Consider the following 14,439-nt stretch of genomic DNA (forward strand, 5'->3'; position numbering starts at 1 on the left):
TTTGGGTAGAGGAGGAGGCTTGGCGATTATTCACCGTGACCACCTCACCTGCAGAATCAACGACGCCCATATCACGGACTCCGAAAGCCTCCAATTTACCATCTACGTAGGTCCGACCCACACACTAGCTGGACTCCTAATCTACCGTCCCCCCGGCCATACGAGCACTTTTGCTAGAGCACTCCTTGAGACTATCGCATCTCAAGCACACTCCACCCCCAACTTCTCCATACTAGGGGACCTTAACATCCATTTCGATGACCCCCTAGACATAGGAGCGGTCGACTTGATTGGAGAACGGGCGGCTTTTGGCCTCCACCTAACTAACTCCGGTGCTACGCACTCCAAAGGCCATCTGCTTGATCCAGTGTTCACGAATGACATCACTCTTCAAGTCACGGAGTCCCTCCCTCTCCCATGGACGGACCATTTCATGGTTCCTTTCTGCCTCCCAGGAGTCCCCAAGAAACTCCACAAACCCACCACCTATATTAAGGATAGAGCATGGGCCAGAATATCCACAAAGGATTGGGCCAGAATACTGAACTCATCTATCCCGACCCCCTCGGAAGACCCGACCACTGCGGACAGTAAATTCAGAGCATGGATTACCACTTCTCTAGACTCCATCCTCCCAATAAAAACCCGCGAGAATAAGAACGATAAACTAGGATCTGCCCCGTGGTACACTCCGGAACTCCGGACCCTCCGTAAACACTGTAAAAAAGCAGAACGGATATGGAGGAAAGACTGGCAGCACGCAAGCAAAGTTGCGTATCAGCAATCGGTGAGAACATACAAAGTTTCTCTGAAACTCGCTAAAGCCTCTCATTATGACACCAGGATTAAAAATGCTACTAACTCGGCTAGGGAATCCTATCTCATCGTTAAAGAGTTACTGAAAAAACCTGTTCCACCCTCGTCTAACACACCCCCGGTGGACAGAAGTAATGAGCTGGCCAACTACTTCAATGCTAAAATCGACCGCATCCTAACATCTTTGCCCCCTCTTAGCCTACCGAACAACATGAACACTGAGGATTCCACTAATTACTCAGAAAACAGTCTGTCTCCCCAGCTCACCTCCTTTAAAGCAGTAACAAGAGACGAGGTAGAATCCACTTTGATCAAAATGAAAAGCGGATCTCCTTTAGATCCCGCTCCGATCAGATTTCTCAAAACTGTAGCCCCAGTCGTAGTGCCCACAATTACGGAGCTCATAAACATATCACTCTCCCAAGGCTCGGTCCCCCCCAGCTGGAAAAGTGCAATCATTAAAGCACTTCTAAAGAAACCCCAACTTGACCCCACAGACATGGCGAACTACCGACCCATTTCACTCCTCCCCTGTATCAGCAAGGTGGCCGAGAAATTGGTCAATGGCCAACTGTCACGGCACTTAGAAGCCAATAACATCCTACGGCAGTCCCAGACGGGTTTCCGCCCAGGTCATGGCACGGACTCCGCTCTCCTCGCCGTCATCGAGGAGGCGAGATGCATCCTGGATTCAGGAGGATCAGTGGCAGTGATCCTCCTGGATTTAAGCGCAGCCTTCGACACAGTTAACCATCGTGTCCTTCTTCATCGGCTAGCTGCGGCAGGGATTGCAAGTTCGGAGCTCAATTGGATAGAGTCTTTCCTCTCAGGGCGCTCGTTCCAGGTGTGGGATGGCAACTTCCACTCTGCCACCCTCCCCCTCACGAGCGGGGTCCCCCAGGGGTCCTCATTAAGCCCAACTTTATTCAATGCTTACATGGCTCCCCTTGAAGATGTGGTCACCCCCTTCGGGATTAAAATAGTAAGCTACGCAGACGACACCCAACTAGTCGTCTCACTTTCCCAACTGGACAAACACCCTGACAATCTACAAAACTGCCTTAAAAATATTCACACCTGGATGTGTGAATCAGCACTAAAATTAAACGGGTCAAAGACCGAGGTCATGTTGCTGGGCAAGCAGTGGTCCACCATCCCTCCTACGGTTTGGCCAACCGTCTTCGGGGAAATCCCCACCCCGAAACAGGAAATTAAAACCCTAGGAGTATGGCTAGAGCCCGAGCTGTCGATGAAGTCTCAAGCTACCAAGACAGCGGGGACCTGCTTTGGTCTAATGCGCTCCATCCGGAAGATCCTCCCACTACTCCCGCCCCTATCCAGGAAACTCCTAGTCCAGGGCCTGGTGCTCGCACGGCTGGACTATTGCAACATGATATACCTCGGAGCTCCAGAAGCTACCCTGTCCAAACTCCAGCGAACGCAGAATGCAGCCGCCCGGCTACTTTGGAATCTCCCCTCCAGAGTATCAGCCAGGCCAGCAATCCAGGCTCTTCACTGGCTTCCAATCCGCCAAAGGGTCGATTTCAAGACCCTCTGCACTGCGCACAAGCTGCTTAATGGTTCCGGCCCAAATATCCTAAGAGACCTGGTTACTCCTTGCAAAGTCCCCAGGTCGCTCCGGTCGGAGAAGGAGAACCTGGCCATTGTCCCTAGATATAGGAAGACACGTACGGGAGGCCGCCGCTTCTCGATCAATGCATCCACGAAATGGAACGCTCTTCCCTGTACCCTTCGACTGGAATCTAATCACTTGATGTTCAGGAAGAAATTGAAAACTATGTTGTTCCCTAAATAAAAAAAATAAAAAAAACAATCCCCCCTCTGCCCTCAGGTTCGCCTTCAAGATTACAGCGCGGGGATGCCCTCGGGTCACCAGGCGCTTTACAAATCGCTAGTCAAGTCAAGTCAAATGATCTTTATTCGGAATAAAAACATCCATAAAAGTACAAACAAAATACAATAAAAACAATATGATACAATAATGACATCTGGAAAACAAGTCTAAGAACAGTCAAACATAATCAAATTTCAATTTCACATCTACACGCAAATTTGTCCCTTCATATTATAAAAACAGCTTTATACACAATTAAAAAATATGCAACTAAGAGATTCTCTAAAGCGCATAGAAAGAAGTGCAGTGTGCAATTATTCTACCTCAATATATAAAGTGGCTCGTGATCTGACGGCAGCTTTAAGGAAGCAGCTCACCCTGAATATAACTTCATCTGATCCCAGTAGTAAAAAAGACCTCAATGCTAATTTAAAATTAGTCAATTCATGTTTTCTACAATAAGGCATTAAATAATGGACGGAAAGTTTTTTATAAAAACCACAAAAGAACAAGAAAGGCATAAGGCTCTGTTTCATATTAGGGTTACATGGACAATTTAGAGTTTCTAGATGTTTATTGTAACCCAAAGGGAAATTTAGTAAATTTACTATACTCCCATCTCGGAAACGAAACAGTAAACCCCTATTCCACCTGCCAAGGTGCAGACGTAAGTACCTATATGGTGGGCCAGGATGTTTAATGTGGGGTTCAGAATAGCCCATATATTTTGTAACAGTGCATTTAGTCAAGTTCTTCCTTTCCCGCTCCTCTCTATACAAATCATATAGTGCCCTAAGAATAATGGTCTTATGGGAATGATTTATTAAACTTGGTATAGTAAACAGAGAACCCTGCCCTACACTTTCAAGGCAATCTTTTACCGCTTTTAACCATAGTATACAGTGTGCCCTATCGCATTTTAAGCAATCTAAAATTATTTCGCGGGTCAGGATGGCAGCCGGGTTATTCCATATCCTTAGCCAGAAGAGTGCTGGTCTGGATCTTACAAAGTCCTCTATGTATGAGATGTTTAATTCGTTATGGCACACATAGTTAGGGGAACAAATGACCCCGCCCAGCACCTTCCGGCAGAACCTATTTTCTTCCATTTGGATATGGGAGCAGTTTGTGTAACCCCAAACCTCGGCGCCATAAGTGCCAGTTGGCATGCATTGGGTTTGATAGATCTTAACTAGTGGTGTAATTACGTCTGCGTAGTTGGGTTGTCTCAAAGAGATAACACAATTTATGGCTTTACCCAACTTATTCCTAGCATAAGATACATGTGCATGCCACGAACCAGTGTTTGAGAATAGCAACCCCAGATAGGGGAAAGTACTGGTACTTTTCAAAACATTTGACCCTGATTTAATCTCGGCAATTTTATAATTTTTAGGGCCACAACTCATGATTAAGGATTTTTTAAAATTAGTTGTCAGGCCTAAGTCGGCCATAAAAAGAACAAATCCTGAAATTAGAGTGCGGAGTGCCTTGGGAGTGCGGCCCATCAGGACCGCATCATCAGCGTAAAGAAGGGTAGGTATAGGGACTCCATTTACGTAGGGTACATCTTTTGTTAAAATACTCAGAGAGCCGCTTAAATTATTAATATACAAAATAAACAGGAGGGGGGCCAGCACACACCCTTGTCTGACCCCCCTACCAATGCTGATATCGTCAGAAACTTCACCAGATTGATTTATACGCACACGTGCTTTTAAATCACGATGTAAAAAAGCTAAAAAGTGGACCAAATAATCATCTAAACCATACTCAAGGAGGGTGGACCATAGGCGGGAACGATTAACAAAATCAAAAGCGGAACTCAAATCCATAAAGCCAAAATATAGAGGGGATTTCTTAGCAGTGTTATATTTCGCCATAATCAGGCTCAGGTTTAAGCATTGTTCCACCGTTCCAACGCTACTGCGGAAACCAAGCTGGCTGGGATGTAGGATCTTACTCTCATCTGCCCAAGTTCTAATCCTTTTAAATATAACCCGCCCCAAAACTTTCAAAGTGTTATCAATTAACGAAATGGGGCGGTAACACCCCGGATCCAGCCTATCACCCTTCTTAAAAATGGGAACGATTATGCTGCAAGACCATGTTTCTGGAATTTGCCCGTTTGTTAAATTATTAAAAACATTACATAATAGTGGCGCCCAAAAATCGGGCTCACACTTCAACTGGTCAATTGAGAGCCCATCAGGACCGGGCGCTTTATTTCCACCACTTTCTGATATGGCATCCTCAACCTCAGATACAGAAATATTAAGTGGGTTTAGGGGGAGTAGAGTCAAAGGAGGGTTGTCTGGTGTTGCATAGATTTTAGCAAAATGTTCAACCCAGATAGGACCAGTGATGTTACAATTAATTTCCGTTAAATTAGAGCCTATAGATCTTATCTCCTTTACCTCCTTCCAAAACCCAGTAGTATCTTTCAATTCGGCTGAGCGTGCCAAGGAACCCCAGTGAGTTTTAAGCAGTTCATTTGATCTAGTGCGTAGGGTACATTTGTACTCTGCTCTGAGCAGCCTTATTTGTGGTATATCCCTAGGTTCGGCTTTTAGGGCAGCTCTCAACTTCCTGTTTGCTTTTGAACAAAGGGCATCAAACCATCTAGGTGTTTCCTCAGCTTTACTAGAAGCTGGTCTGGAAATTTCACCTTTTATTACAGAGCAGAGTTCAGAGAATGATGTAATTATATTAACCCCATAGTCATCAGAACTCAGACAGTTTTCGATCAGAACTGGATGTTTTTTAATAGTTTCAGCTAGGATTCCCCTGTTGTCTGCGCCCTTCCAGATTACCCTCAATTTATCAGTTGAGACCTTCAAGTTTTTAGCACCTATTTCGTTTCGTAAACACTTGCCCCTCACAAGTGATAGGTGAATGACAATCGGGTAATGGTCGCTATAAATTTTGCATACCACTTCAGCCCTTGTTAGAGCATTAGCGACAGGAGGTGAAACGAAAACATAATCAATTGTAGTGCCGCCCCCATGGCCAATGAAAGTGGGAAATGGGGCGGCGCTATTTTCCATACCTACATATTCCATACAATTTACAAGGTCTCTAGTTGCGAGAAGATTTGACAGTTCTGTACCTCTTTTGCATGGGGGATTTCTTGGATGTATATGAGCATTAAAGTCCCCTCCTAGGCAGATGCCATCAAATTTCCCGTATTTCTGTCCATCCATAATTTCGTCAATAAAATCAAATAAAAGAATAAAATTATGATTAGGTTGGGACAAAAAGTCATTGTTATAGAAATTGATCAGACATAACCTTGTCCTCTGGGTATAAGATAATGCCATGAAGCTGGGACAATTGGTTAATAGTGTATCAACTTTAACTTCCGCAGTAATTTTTATCCAAATAGATAATCCACCGCTTGGACGACCAAACGGGGGGGCTAAGACAGTCCTATTATGGCAGCTGTACCCCTCAAATAACAAGTCATCGGTACACCAGGTTTCCTGGAACATTAGTACATCATGACAGTTGACCCAGTCCTTCCAAGAAGTGATTTCCATCTTGGCCTTCAGACCAGCAATATTCCAGCTAAGAATTTTTAAAGTATTATCTAGACTCGAACAAGGGCCCTGATTAGATCCTGAAACAAGTTTTACTATAGTATGCCCCTGTTGTTCACATGGTGTACTAAGTAAAAAAGTCTTTGGTGTTAACAGAAATGCCTCAGGAAGTATTTCCACTGACTGGTCGATAGCAGAACACACAGAAACCGGTTCAGTGGTAGTGGAGGGCAGTCAATCCAATGTTTCCAGATCGTGGAATATTGCAAACCTATTATGTAACGGAAAAACTGGTGGGGGCTGCATCATTTTGTGTGGGGGACGGTAGAAGTAATTTAGCGGTAAGGGGGTCACCACTGTAGATGTACCATGTCGAGCAAAGTTTTTATTCAGCAAGAATTTTGCAGTGCCCGGGTTTCTAAAGTTAATTACAATACAGTCCCCATTAATGTTTTTGAAAAGAGGACCAACCCAGGTTACTCGCCTTGTAGATAAGATCTCTTTAGAAATGTCATAACCCACCCCCTTATGCTTCGTTAGCCAGTCTATACACTTGTTGTGCAATTGAACCCACGATTCTCCTTGTCCTTCCCTAAGGGGCGGAATACCGGCCAGAACTAGAACATAAGGACAAGCCTCAGGTAAAAGATGTAAGGCAGGGCCTTGATGTTTAACAGGCCTAGTGTCTTCATGTGAGATCTTATTATAGCGCTGGCTAGAATTCAAGGGGGCCTTCTGCACTGTATTAGTGCATGTCGCTAAATTACTCTTATTGTTTTTCATTAATGTTCCATTTGCAGCGGTAGAGGGAGCAGAAGATTTAGTCGAGGAATCAGAAACGCTGGTAACGTTACTTGGAGGCAAAGGGGGTTTGGTTGACGAGTCAGGCGGGTTACTACCTCTTATGCTTTTGCTTTTGGTGACCGCAGATGTAGTAGACGGTGATAGATTAGTAGCAGCCTGTGGTTCCTTAACCATATTATTGCCATGATCACCACCAGTAAGAACACGGGTGGTGGATTCCAAATCCTTTAGCAGACGTTCTACTCTTATTTTGTCCAAGCTCACAATGCCTTTTCTCTTGGCATCATCATTTTTAATTAGGTTTTCCAGTCTGTCAAGTCTTCTAAAAATATTATTAAATTGTTTGTTCATTTGACCTTCAAGCTGTTTAAAAATAGTATCTGCAATAGTCTCAATGAGATTCCCCTCTGATTTGGAGTGGTAACTGTTTATATTGGGGAGTTCAGTCTGGGTGGAAATTGACATAGAATTTAAGTCCTCGTTATTTATGACTACGACATCACCCAGATGAGATTGTTCCTGCACAGATACATTATGTTGGATCAACTTATGTTTCTTCCCCCTATTCCACATACTTTGTGGTGTTGGTTGGTTTACGCTCCTTAGTGGCTGCTTCCTTTTGTTATGGGTTAGTTTTACAGGGCCCCTCTTTCTCTTAGCTACAACGTTCTCAGACGCCTTAATAGTAGCCTCTGTAGATGTTAATAACGGGGTAGGGTCAGGAGCTACATCTGAGGCTGTGTATGTAACAGTATTTTCATCGTCCAGAACAATGGGCACAGTAACAACAGGATGTGATGGTTTAACCACAATAACTTCCGGAATTACATGAGTGTTGGCGTTTAAACAACTCGTGGCATTTAGTTTGTTAATATTCATTGGACCCATAGAGAACCTCCTTTCAGTTTCAACAATCTCATTAAACGGGGTATCTATCAGTGTCTCAAAGGATGATATCAATGATACAGAGGTCTCTATGTCCTGAGTGAGTGCATCAGCAGTTGTACTAATGACATTGCGGTCACACATTATATTAACCAGATAGGGAACTGACCTTACGAGGGAAATGTTAGTGGGGTGGCCCGCCCGACCACTTAGACCTCTGAGGGCCTCAGAGGGCCCGGCCCGCCCTTTGCCCGGGCTTCGCCCGGCGCCGTCCGCGCGCTTCCGCGACGCGGAGGGGACTCCCTGATTAAGTAGCGCCTCCGGGCGCGCAGCGTCAGGAAGTGGACCACAGGAAGTTGTCGCACTGCCCTCTGGGAGCTGTAGTCTCCAGCCGCTGCGATGGCGTGGAGCGGCGAGACCACAGCGTCAGGGCCCCAGGTGCGAGATGGTGTCCGGCGGCGAGATAGTCTCTAGTAGCTCCGTGTGGCAAATGAGCAGGTGAGGAAGTGATTTTCCTCCCCGCTCCACCGAGGGGACTCCCTGATTAAGTAGCGCCTCCGGGCGCGCAGCGTCAGGAAGTGGACAACAGGAAGTTGTCGCACTGCCCTCTGGGAGCTGTAGTCTCCAGCCGCTGCGATGGCGTGGAGCGGCGAGACCACAGCGTCAGGGCCCCAGGTGCGAGATGGTGTCCGGCGGCGAGATAGTCTCTAGTAGCTCCGTGTGGCAAATGAGCAGGTGAGCAAGTGATTTTCCTCCCCGCTCCACCGAGGGGACTCCCTGATTAAGTAGCGCCTCCGGGCGCGCAGCGTCAGGAAGTGGACCACAGGAAGTTGTCGCACTGCCCTCTGGGAGCTGTAGTCTCCAGCCGCTGCGATGGCGTGGAGCGGCGAGACCACAGCGTCAGGGCCCCAGGTGCGAGATGGTGTCCGGCGGCGAGATAGTCTCTAGTAGCTCCGTGTGGCAAATGAGCAGGTGAGCAAGTGATTTTCCTCCCCGCTCCACCGAGGGGACTCCCTGATTAAGTAGCGCCTCCGGGCGCGCAGCGTCAGGAAGTGGACCTGATGCTAAAATAAATAAATAAATAAATACATTCTATGTGCTACCTCATTCTTCCTCTCTTAACTATCTTCTTGATCTCTTTCAGCTCTCTGTGTTTTCCCTAGTTTCCCCCTAACATCTTTGTTTGTTTTATCTTTTCTCTGCCTTTACCAGCCCTAATCTTGCAACCCTTTTCGAGACAGTTGGATGACCATTTGGCGCCTCATACCCCATTACCCGTTTTTCAATCATCGGCCCGTCTGCTTTGCTTCCAGTCATCCCAGCCAAACTCTCTTGTCTGCTAATTACCATGATTACGTTTTCACTGTCTCTCGTTAGAAGGTCGTCCATTGAGCCTCAAACCTCTGAATGCGCTATATATGCAAAAGGATCAGCAGTCTTTTAACTTTAATCGCAAGAATAAGGATTTCATCCGTCCTATGTATGATTGATGCCTGTAAATCTCATTCAATGTAAATGTGTACTTAGACATGCACCTCTCTTTACAAGTGATGTGCACAAAGTAATAGGAACAACTTTTTTGCGATCCAGGGTTTTTTGAATAATGTTCTGCACTCAAAGCAGTAGAACATTTTATTTTTATCCTCGCTCAAACTAACTGAGATTGATAATGATACTCACTCACCACTAAACAAGAGTAGTGGGCACGAGGAGACTCGAAGGCGAAGCAAAGGCAAGTCCACACACCACGGTGACGACGAGGAGGGCCCAGAACCGGATCCTACGTCAGCAGCGCCGTGCACCGCAAATGGCCAATCACTGCACAGACTACATGAAGTCAGACACAGTGATTGGCCATTGTGCAGTGCGGCTGAGTCACCCACGGGCGGCATCCAATAATGGATTGCCCTGCCCTGCTGCAAGGTGACCGGGCCAATCCTGGCGGCTTGGGGGGCACACTAGCTGCTCGCCCTGTCGCCCTTGTGAATGCTGGGGCTCCTGCCTGGTTTAATCAGCACCCCCCTGTCACCAGCTATCATGGGGGAACTTTCATCGCGCATGCGCGGGCTAGTTTCAGCCCCACGCAACATATGCGCATAATCATTAGGTATGCCCTACTGTGTCTGACTGTGACGTAGACCTGACGTAGAGGTCTCGACTCGACTGTCCGCCCGGCCCAGCCCCCCCCCCCCTGCGCTTCCCGTTTCCGTCGGGTGCGCCCCGGATTCCAGGAGGATAATCACCGAATAAATGAATTTAAAAAATACAGTAGTAAGTTTTCATTATCATTATTACACTTGCAGCCGCGGCGGGTCCCTGGGCTGGTGGGGCTACGCCCCTACGCCCCTATGGACGCACCGCTGCTGCAATGAACTAGAAGTCAGCTTCATATGCTAGTTATGAATAAAACAACCACCTTAGTTCAGGGCATACAACTATGTCTTATCTTACTCACACCTGTCTCTACTCCTTTCTTTATGGCCTATTTACGATGGGGATGTGCCCGGTTTTATTATGGGTCCGATCGACCTGTCTGATGAAAAATGTTAAGTTTAACCAATGATTGATTAAGGGCTGGACAAACTGAAAAATGGGCTTGTCATCATGATCCTGCTTTTGTCGTGGAAACATGTGAATGGTCAAACTGTAAGGAAGGAATGTTGGATTTGTTTTTGCATGCTTGCAAAAGCTAGGACTGCCCCTTACTTATGTGTTGAGTCATGTAACCCTAAAACATAAAAAAAGCCTCTGTCCTCAGACTACCTCATTCAGTTGCTACGGCTTCTGTGTGACGTGGCCTCACTATGTTAAGTTTAATAAAGATGTCTTTTCATATTACAGCTTCTGTGCCAAGTTCTTTGTTATATTAGTAAGTATTCCCTGAGAACGAAAATTCCAGTTCTTCATCGGGGACATGTAGCTTGGATCTAAACACTGTTAATATGGGTGTTAAAATGTCATAATGCAACGTTCTTTAAAGAGCCATGGCTAAATGAAGGAATGCAAATATAACAGTGGGTCATGTAGTCTCATAATTATTAAACATTAAACATGCACCTGCCGGCTGCATCCCCTGATGATGGTGTGAGGTCAGTACACCTGCAGGCTGCATCCCCTGATGATGGTGTGAGGTCAGTACACCTGCAGGCTGCATCCCCTGATGATGGTGTGAGGTCAGTACACCTGCAGGATGCACCCATTGATGGTGTGAGGTCAGAACACCTCAGGCTGCACCCCCTGATGATGGTGTGAGGCCAGTACACCTCAGGCTGCACCCCCTGATGATAGTGTGTGGCTAGTACACCTGCCCCCTGCACCCCTTGATGATGGTGTGAGGTCAGTACACCTCAGGCTGCATCCCCTGATGATGGTGTGAGGTCAGTACACCTCAGGCTGCACCCCCTGATGATGGTGTGAGGTCAGTACACCTGCCCCCCGATGATGATGGTGTGAGGTCAGTACACCTGCCCCCGATGATGATGGTGTGAGGTCAGTACACCTGCCCCCTGCACCTCCTGATGATGGTGTGAGGTCAGTACACTTGCCCCCTGCAGCCCCTGATCATGGTGTGAGGTGGGTACACCTGCCTCCCTCCCCCTTGATGATGGTGTGAGGTCAGTACACCTGCATCCCCCTGATGATGGTGTGAGGTCAGTACACCCCAGGCTGCACCCCCTGATGATGGTGTGAGGTCAGTACACCTGCCCCCTGCCCCCCCCCGATGATGGTGTGAGGTCAGTAAACCTGCCCCCCTTCCCCCTGATGATGGTGTGAGGTCAGTACACCTGCCCCCTGCACCCCCTGATGATGGTGTGAGGTCAGTACACCTGCCCCCTCTCCCCCCTGATGATGGTGTGAGGTCAGTAGACCTGCCCCCCCTGATGATGGTGTGAGGTCAGTACACCTGCCCCCTGTACACCCTGATGATGGTGTGAGGTCAGTGCAACTCAGGCTGTAATCACACCCCTTGGTTGTGAGAGGTCTCACTTACCCCTGATGAAACTGAAGGTAACTGCAGCCAGTGCTCCTCCTTCCACTGGACAGACAGACCCTCAGGGCTCCTCCTCCCACAGGACAGACAGACAGACCCTCAGAGCTCCTCTCCTCTGCAGCAGGCTTGGGCTCACTACTGGTGCTGACTCTGCCCCCGCTGACCCGGATACTATCACACGCACAAGCCTGAGGAGAGCTCAGCAGCATCTGGGACTGACTCTGCCGCCACTGACCCGGAAGCAGACATTACTGAGAGGGCGGGGACGGGGTAATGTTATCCTGAGAAAAGGTTTCATTCGGCCTCCGCGGCTGGTGCTGACGCTGCACCAGGTGATCCGGATACTGTTCACCTCACAGGCCTGAGGAGAGCTCCATCGGCTCCGTTGCTTCTGCCGACTCTGACCCGGAAGTGAAACTGTTCTTTAGTTTCCAACAGTGAAAGAGAAAAGACCCTTGAGAGGGGGGTGAGTCTGAGGCGGGCGGAGGGAGGGAGAGGGTGGTGAGTCCAGGGGTGTAGAGGGGAGGTGAGTCCAGGGGTGTAGAGGAGAGGTGATTCCAGGGGTGTAGAGGGGAGGTGAGTCCAGGGGTGTAGAGGGGAGGTGAGTCCAGGGGTGTAGAGGAGAGATGATTCCAGGGGTGTAGAGGGGAGGTGATTCCAGGGGTGTAGAGGGGAGGTGAGTCCAGGGGTGTAGAGGGGAGGTGAGTCCAGGGGTGTAGAGGAGAGATGATTCCAGGGGTGTAGAGGGGAGGTGAGTCCAGGGGTGTAGAGAGGAGGTGAGTCCAGGGGTGTATTGGGGAGGTGAGTCCAGGGGTGTAGAGGGGAGGTGAGTCCAGGGGGAGAGGGGAGGTGAGTCCAGGGGTGTAGAGAGGAGGTGAGTCCATGGGTGTAGAGGGGAGGTGAGTCCAGGGGTGTAGAGGGGAGGTGAGTCCAGGGGTGTAGAGGGGCGGTGAGTCCATGGGTGTAGAGGAGAGGTGAGTCCAGGGGTGTAGAGGGGAGGTGAGTCCAGGGGTGTAGAGGAGAGGTGATTCCAGGGGTGTAAAGGGGAGGTGAGTCCAGGGGTGTAGAGAGGAGGTGAGTTCAGGGGTGTAGAGAGGAGGTGAGTACAGGGGTGTATTGGGGAGGTGAGTCCATGGGTGTAGAGGAGAGGTGAGTCCAGGGGGAGAGGGGAGGTGAGTCCAGGGGTGTGAAGGGGAGCTGAGTCCAGGGGTGTGGAGAGGGGAGGTGAGTCCAGGGGGGGGAGAGGGGAGCTGAGTCCAGGGGTGTAGAGAGGAGGTGAGTCCTGGGGGAGGGGGGAGGTGAGTCCAGGGGTATAGAGGGGAGGTGAGTCCAGGGGTGTAGAGGGGAGGTGAGTCCAGGGGTGTATAGGGGAGGTGAGTCCAGGGGTGTAGAGAGGAGGTGAGTCCAAGGGTGTAGAGGGGAGGTGAGTCGAGGGGGAGAGGGGAGGTGAGTCCAGGGGGGAGAGGGGAGGTGAGTCCAGGGGTGTAGAGGGGAGGTGAGTCCAGGGGTGTAGAGGGGAGGTGAGTCCAGGGGTGTAGAGGGGAGGTGAGTCCAGGGATGTAGAGGGGTGGTGAGTCCAGGGATGTAGAGGGGTGGTGAGTCCAGGGGTGTAGAGGGGAGGTGAGTCCAGGGATGTAGAGGGGTGGTGAGTCCAGGGGTGTAGAGGGGAGGTGAGTCCAGGGGAGTAGAGGGGAGTTGAGGCTAGAGGGGAGCTCTATTGACTTAATTAACTAAAAGGCAGACGGGTTGAGAAAAGCCCAGATTGTGAAACAACTGTTGTTCCGACTGACGATGCTTGTATGCTGGATGTCATGTAGCAGATCTTTGGTTATAAGAGCTTGAGATCTAAGAGGTATTTTCGCCTGAAGGGATGTCTTTCCACATTTCTAAACAGAATATCACCTTTCCTAAATGTTTCATATTCAGGTTTTCCTAATGAGCCTACATTTTGTGTTGTACAATGTTTGAAAGCGTATGAGCTTTGCTTGATGGGATTCAAGCAAAATGCTGAAGGCCATTTGTTGATTGCCAAAAGCCATATGGTCCTGTCAGATCAGCTGATCTGGTCAGATGGGTTGGGCATTTTATGGCAGAAGACGGGTTGACATGAGTAAATTTGGGCACACTCAGTCAGGGGCTCAGTGGTGCCCAAAGCATTTTCATTTTGCGCCAGGTTAGATGATGTAATGATTGTATAGATTGGTCATCTGATTTTACTTTCAAGACATTTTATGATAAACCAATATCCAGTGTGCCATCTGTGCTCGTTGACTAGCTTTAAACAAGCATAATCTCAGCCTCCGTTCATGACATAGAATAAAAAATGATCTAGCTCCTGCATCAAGAATTTTCAATTCTATTAAGGGCACAGGATGAGAATTATCCCAGTGTTAGTCAACATGTGCATTATATGTGAACTAGGTCCTGAATATTATGTTGGTGTTGGGTATACTCCATCACAACAGTGACAGAATATACATACCACCAACATGAGGGTCCATCTGCTTGATTTAAATGCAGGTGGGCTTTCAGTGTGTCCATAATGAGAC

General features: G+C 48.3%; 2 protein-coding genes across 4 annotated transcripts in view; one reads left to right on the forward strand and one right to left on the reverse strand.

Annotated features, from left to right (window-relative positions):
- The window catches only part of LOC144822093 (uncharacterized), a 438,381-nt gene extending 426,356 nt beyond the window's left edge, over positions 1–12,025 (reverse strand). Inside the window, exon 1 of one of the 2 annotated variants that reach the window (XM_078679337.1) lies at positions 11,891–11,942. The gene's annotated coding sequence lies outside the window, so the exon portion shown is untranslated. Of the gene's footprint in view, positions 1–11,890 lie in introns of both variants that reach the window. The other variant, XM_078679422.1, reaches the window with a different exon arrangement.
- The window catches only part of LOC144822243 (uncharacterized), a 102,569-nt gene that overhangs the window by 2,375 nt on the left and 85,755 nt on the right, over positions 1–14,439 (forward strand). Inside the window, exon 1 of one of the 2 annotated variants that reach the window (XM_078679643.1) lies at positions 13,666–13,742. The exons of the other annotated variant lie outside the window; for it this stretch is intronic. The gene's annotated coding sequence lies outside the window, so the exon portion shown is untranslated. Of the gene's footprint in view, positions 1–13,665; positions 13,743–14,439 lie in introns of those variants that run through there. 2 annotated transcript variants of the gene reach the window in all.

Source organism: Lissotriton helveticus, chromosome 1_1 (genome assembly GCF_964261635.1).
Source record: "Lissotriton helveticus chromosome 1_1, aLisHel1.1, whole genome shotgun sequence".
Lineage (NCBI taxonomy): Eukaryota > Metazoa > Chordata > Amphibia > Caudata > Salamandridae > Lissotriton > Lissotriton helveticus.